At 44.2% G+C, this 12,201-nt stretch overlaps 1 long non-coding RNA gene across 1 annotated transcript; it reads left to right on the forward strand.

Annotated features, from left to right (window-relative positions):
* The first annotated feature begins 412 nt into the window (after window positions 1-412).
* Window positions 413-3,905, forward strand: LOC142566590 (uncharacterized). The gene is made up of 3 exons (XR_012825076.1): window positions 413-450; window positions 1,504-1,584; window positions 3,856-3,905. It is a non-coding gene; the product is annotated as an uncharacterized LOC142566590 (long non-coding RNA).
* The last annotated feature ends 8,296 nt before the right edge of the window (window positions 3,906-12,201 follow it).

Consider the following 12,201-nt stretch of genomic DNA (forward strand, 5'->3'; position numbering starts at 1 on the left):
TTAAATGCCATGTACGTAAATTTTACAATGCTACTCGTTCGAAGCGCGCACAGGTGCATATTGAAGAAAAGTTTCCAGGGTAGATAATTTAGTTCGTAATTTACACTAATTTTGCTCTAACCACGAGACATAATAATTTGAATATACTCCACGGAAAAACCTAGAGCGAATTAAATTGTGTGTCAGCTTCGTGTGTATACATATAGTCTTTCCTATGCATTAGGTTTTTTGCGTAATGCATTAACAGTTGAGAGCCTATTTTGTGATGTGTACTCTGTTTACATTACAGTTGTTTATTAGTTTACTCGTTTATTTTGCGACTGATGAAATGCCGGCATATATATATTTTCAACATTTGACATAACCCTGTATGTTTTGCAGGGACAACCCAGGACGTGCATTTCTCAGCACACAGTCAACTGCCAAAAGTGACTCAAACACAGGCCACCAGTAAGTGGACATCAGTTGCAATTTCACATTATGCAGTTGGCGGCTGCCTTGTACGGAGGCTTTTTTTTAATGAGATGGTGATGTCGTTCTAATGTACATTTTGACCACAAAGGTGCGGTCATGTCTCACAGAGGCATATATGGTTGCTATTCTCTGCGAGGGACGTGTTCTCGTGTTCGTGAAGCATTTGTGTTTGGCAGTATTGTCGCCCAATGAGTCGGATATAAACACTAACTCGCCACTGCCGGCAAGTAGCTGCGAGAAACGCATTATGACACTGTAAAGTTATTTCATTAATTCGAAGGAAAGTTTTGCAGCAGGAAAAAAGGTTGCTATTCCAGGTAAACATGTCTTTTTCTCACAAGTTATTTAGCCAAACTGTGGATGCATGAAATTCGTGACTTATGAATAGATTTTAATTTATTCTTTAGTAATGGTTCTAAAAGAGACTAGAAATAGCATGTGACTACCTCTGCAATCAGCAGACCATACATTTACAGTCATAAGTGGCAGTTCCATGCAGTCTCTCACTTTATATTACCTTTCCTTTCAGCAACATTGGAACTGGTGGCTGCGTTTTCAGAAGGAGAAGTGCACTTGACACTGTATATGTATGTGTGAATTCGGTTTTCTTTGTATGTGTCGGCTCACTGACAAACATTGCAAAAATCTGTCGTACCATGAGCCTTTCGACGCCTTCTGCTGCTAGAAATGCGGCACTTCGTATTTTATAGTACTGCATGACATTTAAATCGAAGCTACCACATAAAATGATCAAGAAAACTAACCGCTGTTATAGCTGTTTTCCTCAAAGAACGCTTGTCCTTTATGGGCTGTGTTAATCTGAGCTCTCCACCGATGTTTCCGTAGTATTATCCCTTAGTGAGTGAGAGATTGGGGGCAATTAATCGTGTTAGTGTTTAAGTGGTGTCCTAATTATGTGCATTTGTTCCAACAAAGTTGTCTAGATTACTTTATTGTGTAGTGTAAAGCTTATGAAACCATCAGCAACTACTGAGTTGCTAACACGCATATGGATTTGTCACTATACAGGTGAAACTCGGCTGTACCACTGCAGTGCTGCGGAAATTGCCTTCACCAGCGGCTTTGCAACAGCTGTTTCGCAGCATGTCGGTATGTGTTAATTTATAATTATGTTGGGATGGGCTAGTATTATGGACCACTGCTACTCTGTATTGTGACAGATCCATATGATAAGGGATGTAATGGGCACAGCGAAAACCTTTGAATTTTTTACTATGGTACATAAACAGGCTCTCCTTTTCGTCACTGGAGCAGGAGAGAAGGACATGCAGGCACTCCTGAATGTACATATATTTCAAAACATGAGACACACACACACACACACACAATTAAACTAAAGGCAGGGACGTTCCATCTTTCATCTTGAATTGAATTGTGCAGCGCAAAAATACAACACAGACCACAGAGAAGCACACATGTTAACAGGTTTGATACACACGTTAGTTCAACAGATTTGATACTTCAAGTGTGCTATTTTACACAAGGGGGAAGGGAAAGGGGAGAAAATCTGAAAAAAAGTGGAGTGGAAAAAAAGGAATCGTGCCAAAAAGCATGAGAAGCATCGCGCAGCCAGGATCACCAGCAGGACAACCTTACGTATAGTTTGTTTCAATCAACTCAGATCACATGCAGCCATTACTGCAATCAAGTTGTTTCCTTATGTCATATGAGGGAATGATGTGGGCCCAAAAAACTGTTTAGAGCTGAAGGATTATGTTCCATTCTAGCCTCATTGCCTGCTTTTTTATCATATTGTTATCAGCTGCTTATGTTAGGGACAAAAAGTAAGAGTACGAACTGTTTCCCGATTCGCCATTCCACACAACATGTCTTTGTGACTATATGTACATGCAGATGATCCATAGTTGAAAAATATTCAGTACAGTAGAATCTCATTACAAGATGCACTTGGTTGTAAGAGACATCTGAAAATGGTTTGGTTGGTTTTCCGATGTTTGCCACGTTAACAATACTGTATACAAGAGACACCTTTGTTACTAAGGATGACTTTTTAAGTATTCACTACTTCGAAGGCACACAACCCAGACACATTAACTTTGTGCACCTTGTGTGCTCCGAAGGGCGTAAAGACCACGCAATCCTTACACAAGTCAATCGCGCATGTCTCTTTTAGCATGAACCAGAAAAGGAGGGCAGCGAGGACAGTGCAGGGCAGAAAGTGTCGGCAGTTGAAGCTGACGAGCGTCTAAGAGCACCTCAAAGGTACTGCGAGCAACAAGGCTTGCAAAGTGAAGTGTTCAAATTCCAGAAGTTGGGAAGGAAGCTAACACAATCTACAGTCACTAAAAAGCTGTGAATGTCTTCTTTAAAGGGCCTCTAAACCACCGAGGTTGAAATTTAGTTGCGGTGTTGCAGTTCTACACAATAAGGCAATGAACAGGTAGCCACGAGAATTTTTCGAAACGGTGCAGTAATAGTGGAGCTACGTGTGTTTGATTATCGAAAAGTAGTCCCCACTCATTTTACTCTTTCATCTGGTACACGCCATATGGACAGTGTCGTCTTTTACTTGCCTAGTACACCTCCAAATGTTACGGGACAGGCCAACACCAACGAGCTCTGTTGCTGCCGCGCTGGCCCGTCGTCCTGCGAGGAGTGGCGCTAATACAACGGAACTGTATGGTGACTCGTGTTGAAGAGCCTCATAGGGAGACCCTTCTGTTGGCGTTTCTGTTCTTTGCCCCCATTGGCTGCCCACAATGGCATCGCGCGCAACGCGACGAGGAAGAAGGAGTGTGTGTATTTGCTTGCAGGCCTTGCTGGCAGTCGTACACTTTCGTTCGACCAATCGACAGCACCGGAAACTGGTGAGATCATCAGAGACAGCCTGGTGACGTCAGGACAAACTGGGGGGTGCAGGATAGGTCCAGAGAGGCGCACGGGGTCATTTTCTTCATATTGTGGTGCTCCGGCAGTGCTACGCACTCTGGCATTTGGCTTCGTCGATCGTGACGGCATTCTGATTTCGATACGCGTGTTTGTTTGAAATGTTCAAAAAATGTCGAGAAGTGGTTTAGGGGCCCTTTAAGCCACCCTGAGCATTTATTCCTTCAGATATATCAAAACATACTTTAGTGATGATGCATAATAAAGTGATCTAGTCTGGCTCCTCAGTGTCTTAAAATTTTTGGTTTCGAGAGACATGTTTCCCGTGCCTCTTGAATATCTTCTGATGAGGCTTTACTGTAATATACACAAAAAATTGTGTAACTCCTCCTGCAAGTATTATTCATTAAGCCCGGTCACTTATGTGCAAAGCTTGTGGTTAAGTCTTGATGTCCGTACTTTTTAGAGCTATGTTTATTAATTCATGCTGTTCTTATTGGTTCTTCGATGCAGGAGACAATGCCTACGAAATTATTGGCCCTGATCATGAGAGCCCTCAAGGGGAAAACAACATCTCTGTTGCAGAAGTGAGCTCGATACCACTTGGAAGTTACCATGACATATGACACGGCAGCAATAGATACAGAGACTGCCATGTCTACTGCAGCTGCAACAGTGTACGAGGCAAGCAGCAGCGCGTCAGCATCAGCAGCAGTGTCAGAAGGAACCACACCAGGCCTGATAGAGCAACATGTGTGCTATCACTGACTTTTTTTGTAGTGGATACAACTCATTTGCTCAACATACAAAAGCTTTTCACCACGACTGTGAGCCAGTGTTATTGTGCAGCAAGTGCAAGACTGAGTTAGGTGTTATAACACAGTACAAGCATCACTTTAATATGTGCAAATGCAAACATATTACAGTTGTTGCCTCCCCAGCCAGCCCACATAGTGACAACAATGTGAAACACATAGTGGGACACACCTCTCTCCCATTACAAGATAGTAGAGACTGTCAGTGTTGTTGCTAGATTGACTGGTCTTTGTAGGCAACTAGAAGGACAACACAGGTGTCATAAGATTGTTGTTGATGTTGTTGTTGAAGAGGTAAAAAAGAAGTTTGATGCAGCTGAAGTGCCAACTGATATTGAGCTAATCAAAAGCAACCACCTGAGAAAGCAACACTATCAAAATTTGGGTATCTATGTGCCGCCAACTCTGGTAAGAATGGCATAGGACGGAAGTGTGATGAAAATCACACAGACACTGCTGTTGCATCACTGGCCACAGTGAGCAGCGACTTGTAGGGCAAGAGAGTCAACTGAAACTAACATTATGATATAGTGTCATGCTCCCATGTGACCACTTTTCAAGTTATTTTGCAAGATACAGCTCAACCTCCAGAAACGAGACTGCAACTTGTCTGTAAAAAAGCTTTCGCAAAAAATTATTCATAACACTATTAACATAGCAGTATCTTTATTTTTGTGTCGGTTTGAGGTTCCCGGCTGTCCATTAATGCAAAAATTGAGGAAAAAAGAACATGTGTCGTACTTACACCTTTTTAACAAGTACGAGGGGAACAGAACTTTTCTAGTCATGCATCTTCATCATACTATCAAGTTTTTAAATGCCTTTTATAATTATTATTACCAGTTATATCTGAGTGCATTGTATGCATGTAGCAGGTGTAAAATCAGGTCAGTTGGATCAGATGCCTTATCTGCAAGCGAGCCCTATATTCAAGAAATTTGAATTAAAATAGTTACGTTAGAGACGCAGTCTTTCACCACTTTATTGCCTGTGGTTTAAGCATTGCTCAATACTTTTGTGGGTGGCAATTTCAACCGGCACAGCACTGTGCTTTGCCACAGTCACATTTGTCTTCAAAGCGGTGTTTACCATTTCTGTTGATCTGTTTGTGTATGCATAGAGCAAGTTTTTAATTTATATTTTTCTGCATTCTTGTGCTTGCACTAAGCTTGTATAAGGCAGTTACAAAATGTGCGTCACTATAACGAACTGTTCTGTTGAGCTTACACTTGCAAATAATCGTGTTCAGATGGCCGCACTTCTGTGCGGGTGCACCGCTAGCTTTGTGTATGTTCTCATGTTTGTATAAAGCTTATATAAGGTAGTTAGAAAATGTATGTCACTAAGCATTGTGATATTCTTTAAAGAACTGCTTGGTTGGTTTTACACTTGTGAATTAGTATTGAGGCGGTGGTATTCCCATGTATGCCCACTGCTAGCTTTCTGTGTCCTCACGTGTTTGTATTAAGTTTCTACAAGGGAGTTACAGCATGTACGTCACTAAGCGCTGTGATATTTTTTAAAGAACTGCTTTGTTGGTTTTACACCTGTGAGTAATAGTACTCGGGTGGCACTAGTCATGTGTAGGTACACAGGGACCATTTGTACACATTATGCTCATGTAAAGCAGTTACAAAGTGTATGTCACTAATTACTGTGATATTTGTTGAATTGCTGTGATGGTTTTACACATGTGAATAATAATGGTCAGGACACAGTACTTGCGGTGTATAGTTGAATTTATACACTGCCAGGACATGGGCTGTATACGTACCAAAAGAAATGTATGTCATTATATTGTTGTGATTATTACTGTTTGGATTTTATTAAACTGTAATAAAATTGTTTCTTGTATCTATTGAGGTATGGCAATTTGTCATGCAACCAAACTGAGGACCTGAACTTGTGCATACAAATAAACAGCTAATTTAAGAGTATACTGCTCATATTCTGCTAAACCAGTTTAACAAATCTTGTACTACAATGCTGGAAAAATGACAGAGCTGACTCGGATGTACAGAAAAAGTTCTGCACTGGCTGAAGGACTGCCCCACACTGGAGTTCGTAATGTTGCGTTTATTGGAGTAGAACAGAAAGTGCACTTCTATTGAAAATGCGACAGTCGGTGCAGAAACATAAGGCAGACGAGCGGATGTGGCACATTTTTTTCAGGGCCCTCCATGCCTACTACTGCATTTCTAGTCTTCCTGTGCTCTGCGTATAAGCCCCTGTTCAGCCAAGGTTTTTACTCCATGACAGTTGTTCTACTGGGTTCGTAGCAATATTGAAGAAAAAAATTCAATGGTTTTCAAGGACTTTCGAGGCCCCGACACAGTAACTTCAAGGACCTCGTGCAATGTGTGTAGTAGTTTGGACAGGCAATAACTTGCTCAAGAACACCGTTAACTTTAATGCAAACAAAAGAAAAGAAAACAAATCGCATTTCAGTGATTTCAAACATTTGAAAGACTGCTAATTTGCCTTTCACCGCCCACCACTAAACGCACACAAGGAAGCATTTCAAGAAAGCGCTCAAAGTTTTTCTGCAATAGCACAATTAACTACTTGGACCTGCAACATTTGCAGTTTTTGAATACTGTTTGGTTTGACAGTGTATGTGATGTCATCTGTTGCCTGAGCTTTTTTCACCATCAAATAAGCAATAGTCATTTCTAATTTCTTTTTATTGTGTCTGTCGCTCTCAATTTACTCTTCACGGCTTCTCTTTGAATGCCTCAACTGTTGAGCTTCCTGCTTCTGCTCCTCCAAGCACATTTGTAGCCGGTTCCATGTGCATAAAACTGGTATCTGCAGCTCCTTTGTAATTTCAACTTTAAGGATGTCGCTTTCCTTCTATTACCTCCAGAGACAATTTTCTGTGACATGCGAAAGAGTGTCACAGAAGGGGAAAAAAGCGCTTGGCAATGTCTGCTAAGTCTAGCCAAGTGTACAAGTTTAAGGACTTTCCAGTACTTCTAAAAATTCAAGGGTTTTCAATGCCTTGAAAATGGCATTTTAGAAATAAAGGATTTTCAAGGCTCGCTACAAACCCTGGATTCTAGCACCTAAATAATTTTACAAGCTTATTTTGGCATGGAGTTAGGAAATTCATGCTTTCTAGCTAACGCTGCACTATCTCTGTACAGTGAAGCCACGAGAGCGCAACTATTTTGGAGTAAAGAAAAATACTGAAAGCTTTTAATACCACTCTTCTTTTTTTCTATGGAGCTTCGTATTGCCTAGTTAAGTTTACGAATGTGCCTGGTTTTGGCGGGCGTTTCTTCGACATTTTCTGGAAGAAGCAGATGTCTAGCCCCCGTATTCAGAAATGTATCTTAATACAAAGCTCATGCTTGATTTGATATAAACGACGCCTGGTGCGAACGTCCCCCAAGACGCTCACTGCCTTTCTTTTGGTGCGTTCACGACTTGCGTCGTTTAGATCAAGTCAAGCATGGGCTTCAAGTTATGGTGCATTTCTGCATATGGGGGTAAGCGTGCACAATTCCGGGCAACGCACTGTGCCATTGACACTGAGAGAAAACGGGGAAAACAGAGTTAACCACTTATGCTCCTAAACTTTCGCGTACCTGTGGTGTGCGTGTATCGTGGAAGAAGAAACAGCGCAAACACAAGGACGAAAAAAAGCATCAACCACACCAGCGCTTCGTGGTGTGGCATGTTTTTGCGTCGTCCTTGTGTTGCGCTGTTTCTTCTAAAATGCTCAACCAACTAGCCGGCAAGTCCATCCTGTGCATATATAAATTGAACACACGCATGAGTGTAGATTGTCTTCGAAGCTTTTAGAACGAGCACTGCCACAGGATACGAGCAGTGCACGCGTAACAAGTGGACACATTAGTCATTTAAACATGCGTGCCAATGCATTTGACGCGGCTATCGGCATAAGCAGTCTCCAAATGCTGGAATGCATGCGCTTCAAAACGCTAACGATCCGCTGCTAATGCAGGACAACAGCTCACAGCGGACTGAACCAAACTCTAAACTAATGCACTTGAAAAGAACGCCTACACGGCAGCGTGAGGCACGTCGAAATGCCTGGTATTGGCGTCGCAGTTGCTCACCAGTATACGCGCGAATTAAATTCACATACGTGGATGGTTGGCGCAATACTTTGTATCCGCGTATTTTGGAGAACATATAATGCATGGACTGGAAAAGCACTCGATCATGAGCTGAACGGCACATTTGTTATTTTCCTGCGGTGACGACAAGCCGTGAATAGTTCTCACGTTGTCGTCTACGTTGTCTTCCTTCGTTAGTCGTAGCAAGGAATGGAAATGATGCAAACGCACACGTATTCCAGTACACAACAGCACAGCACACTGCAGAGAAACCCCACCCACCACGGCCGATTCATCAAATACGTTTGGTATATATATAACCTCTAAAAGAATACGACTGGGCGTGGCGGCGCTGTGGTGTAATGGTTATAATGTGTGTTTTGAATTGTACAAATGCGAGTGTACGCGGGTTCGAATTCACATGATGTATAGAGGATTGTGATTCTTGATAAGTATGTGATTCCCTTGACAATTGTATTCTAATTAGATTGTGTGACTCCTGATTGTGAAATTTTCGAAGACATTTGCAGATTAAGTGTTAATTCGCTTTTTTTCTCCTCAGTGGCGTTCGTGACGCATACGCATAGGCCGCTTCAGAGCAGTCACGCCTCACGGTAGCCAGCAAATAGCCAGGAAAAAATGACTTTAAGATCCTGCATAACTTTGCTCACGCCTATTCTGAAGGCCGCTTGGAATCGGGCCAGTGTCTCTGAGGAGCCGCCTAGGGAACAGTATATCAGCGGCCCTAATTTGATCTGATTTCCTGCCTGCATGCGTGACCAGGACTTGGCTAACCCGCCGTGGTTGCTCAGTGGCTATGGTGTTGGGCTGCTGAGCACGAGGTCGCGGGATCGAATCCCGGCCACGGCGGCCGCATTTCGATGGGGGCGAAATGCGAAAACACCCGTGTGCTTAGATTTAGGTGCACGTTAAAGAACCCCAGGTGGTCAAAATTTCCGGAGTCCTCCACTACGGCGTGCCTCATAATCAGAAAGTGGTTTTGGCACGTAAAACCCCAAATATTATTATTATTATTAGGACTTGGCTAAGAGGGTATTGGGAAGAGTACTAGCACTCTGTTCTGAAGGAGTAGAAGCACTCTGTTTGGGGGAGTAGAAGTACTCCGTCTGGCGGTGTACTATTAACCCTGCGGGGAGAGTATTATCACTCTGCGGAAGAGTACTAGCAATCCCTTGCGGTGGAGTAACAAAACTCTGTCAGGAGGAGTTGACCTACTCTCTCTCAAAGAGGGTCGATCTACTCTCGGAAAGAGAGTGAAATATGGGACAAGCAGCTACTCCCTCGAAGAGAGTGCCCGGCACTCCCTTAGTTTTTAGAGTGTAGTCCAAACGTTCATGTCTAGAAATTGTGCGTGCGTGTCTCACGGTGTTGGGGGCTGTGCGCTTTTTCTCAGCAATAATATTGGTATAAATGTTGAAAAGTTATTAAGTGATGATAGCGGGCGCATTACAGTGTGTGATTTTTTGTTCTGTAGTATACAACAGTAATTGTAGAAGGAGCTTTGGCGCTAGTGGCTACGAGAGCACCAATTGGGGCGGTTCAACCCGGCCTCGGAAACTCCACCGCTTCGGTGGCAGAAGTACTTGGCGCCATTCATCAGGAGGACGGGAAAGTAAATGTGCTTCACTTGCACGGCATCCTAGATAGGCGCACGCGTCCAGGAGGCCGTGCCCTTTCGCCCCTTCTTCCCCTTGCCCTCCCTCACAACTTCCTCACCTTCGAGTGCCTCCGCGTGCGCCCGCCGGTCCGCCACCACCTTAGCCCACTGCCTGAAGTTTCATGTTTCGTTATCTGCTGTTATCAGGAAGCGTGCGCTGGGCTGTGCCTGGACCGGCGTGGGCCATTACGTCAGTATCGTGGTCCTCGATAGCTGCCGCTTGCGCTCCGCGATGTTTAACATGTTTTACTACTCACACCGCTCGTGCATCGGTGCACAAATGCCCCCAAAACAAGCCGTGCAAGGTTTTTACGGGTGCGCAAATACAACAGGTAAGCGCAATGAGCTAAGGCAAAAGCTGACTACCTGCTGCTCCCTCTACCACCGTTACTAAAGTTGTTGCCAAGTGCAAAATAATGTGTATTTATGTTTTTAGCACAATGTTATTTTTGTTCTGCCATGTCTTTTTCATTTTGTTCAGTGATAATAAACATGCCAAGCATTGCATAAAGTTTTGTGCAGATATACAGGTGAGTTCTTGTTTTTTTCTTAATACGGCTGTCAGTAAAACAATCTTAGCATTTTATTCTGTTATTCAGGTATTTTGAGTGTGATTGTTGTGCCATTACAATTGCATTTTCCTTTTCTTTAGTTGTCATGACTATGTCATACACATCGTCCAGTCTTGCGCAATATTTCAGTGAGTATATCAGAAGCTCTCAGTGCGCATATCAGACGCTCTTCTATACTTTGGTCTTTAGGGCATTATATAAAAATCTTTTATATCTGTGTACATAAATCGGGCTTCACGTTCTCTCGAGTTTTATTTTTTTCACTGTCTGTGAACTCTTGCTTTGTTTAGTTATGTACATGTCGTGCATTTTTCATTTTGTTCATTTGCTGAGCGTGTATCATACCAAGTTATGCGAAAATATTTGTTTTTGGAAACGGAAGTCAATAAAACGAGGCCAACGATCTGTTCTGTTGGAAGTGGAATTTACGTATGCCTTAGCACACGCTTGCATGCTCAAAGTATGGACGAGACTGCGCACGTGCCAACAAATCAAGAACCCAGGGCGCACCACGCGCCAGTTCACAAGGGCAACGTCTGGCGTAGTGCGCGCGCGCTATGAAAAAATTACGTGCCGCGGACAGGCAAAAAGAAATCAAAGTAAAGGTGCACGGGGCATGCGAAAGGGTGGAAAGGGAGCAGAGCGGGTCGTCATAATAAAAGCAAAGAGCGCAAAGTGAGGAGGCAGCGCGCGACTGGTGTTCCTTTTGCCATGTGTCATATGTAAGAGTCATGGGGCATAAAAAGAAGAGGATGATGTGCGCCGACAGGTCCGAATGACACGAGCCCTCAAGGCGCGTGACCCGAGTTGTGATCGGAGAAGCGGCGCCAAGCTGGGTTTATCGACGTGGCTCTGGGCCAACAAGGTTGGAGCACCAGCTTCGCGCTGGCGACGGGAGCCATAGAGGTTCGGAGTGGCCCGTGACGCTGGTGACCCAGGGTGTGGCCGTCGACCCCGCCGAAGTTCGAGCGAGGTTCCCTGGACCTGCTGCAGCCTCCCACGGCGCTGCCGGGCGCTCCAGGAATTGGATCCCCCTTCTTCGGCAGACCAGCACGGACGGTAGTCCCCGGGGCGTCCCACCGGCACTCGGAGAAGAAGCGGCGGAACCCGGTGTTAGGCCTAGCAAGGCAGGCCTGAGTGCCACGTCGCCGACATAGTTCGGGACACCGACATTCGAGACGAAGGAGCTGGCCGGCCGATACCAAGGAAGCAAAACTTGCGGAGTCGGCGGGAGCACTGACGGTGACCAAGAGCCGACGCACATCGGACTTGGAGTGACGTGCGACAACGGAGCCTTGTAAGAGCGTTCCTTTTTGTTAGCGTGCAGCCATAGGCCAGGGTTGCCGGACTAGCGCTTGTCTGTGGTATTTGTTTCCTTGTGTCCTCGTCTTTTTCGCGCTGTTTCACCTCAGTTCTAAGTATGGACCAACTAGCCCTCATCAAGATCTTAATAACACGAGCACACATGCACTGAATCTAGATCAGTGATGAAGCCGAAAGGAATACAACGAACAGTGAACAGTAAATATAGAAATTAACACTACACAAAACACACTTAACGGTGGTCAACTAAACAGAGTTAATATGAAAACAAATGCCGGCATACGCATGGCCGGGCAGCAGCAGCAAGCCCATAAAGCGTGGAGTCGATGAAAGAGCTTTCCCGAAGAATGCTGGCAAGCCGATCTCGTTGCGGTGGATGCGATCGC

This window comes from Dermacentor variabilis, unplaced genomic scaffold (genome assembly GCF_050947875.1).
Source record: "Dermacentor variabilis isolate Ectoservices unplaced genomic scaffold, ASM5094787v1 scaffold_13, whole genome shotgun sequence".
Taxonomy (NCBI): Eukaryota; Metazoa; Arthropoda; class Arachnida; order Ixodida; family Ixodidae; genus Dermacentor; species Dermacentor variabilis.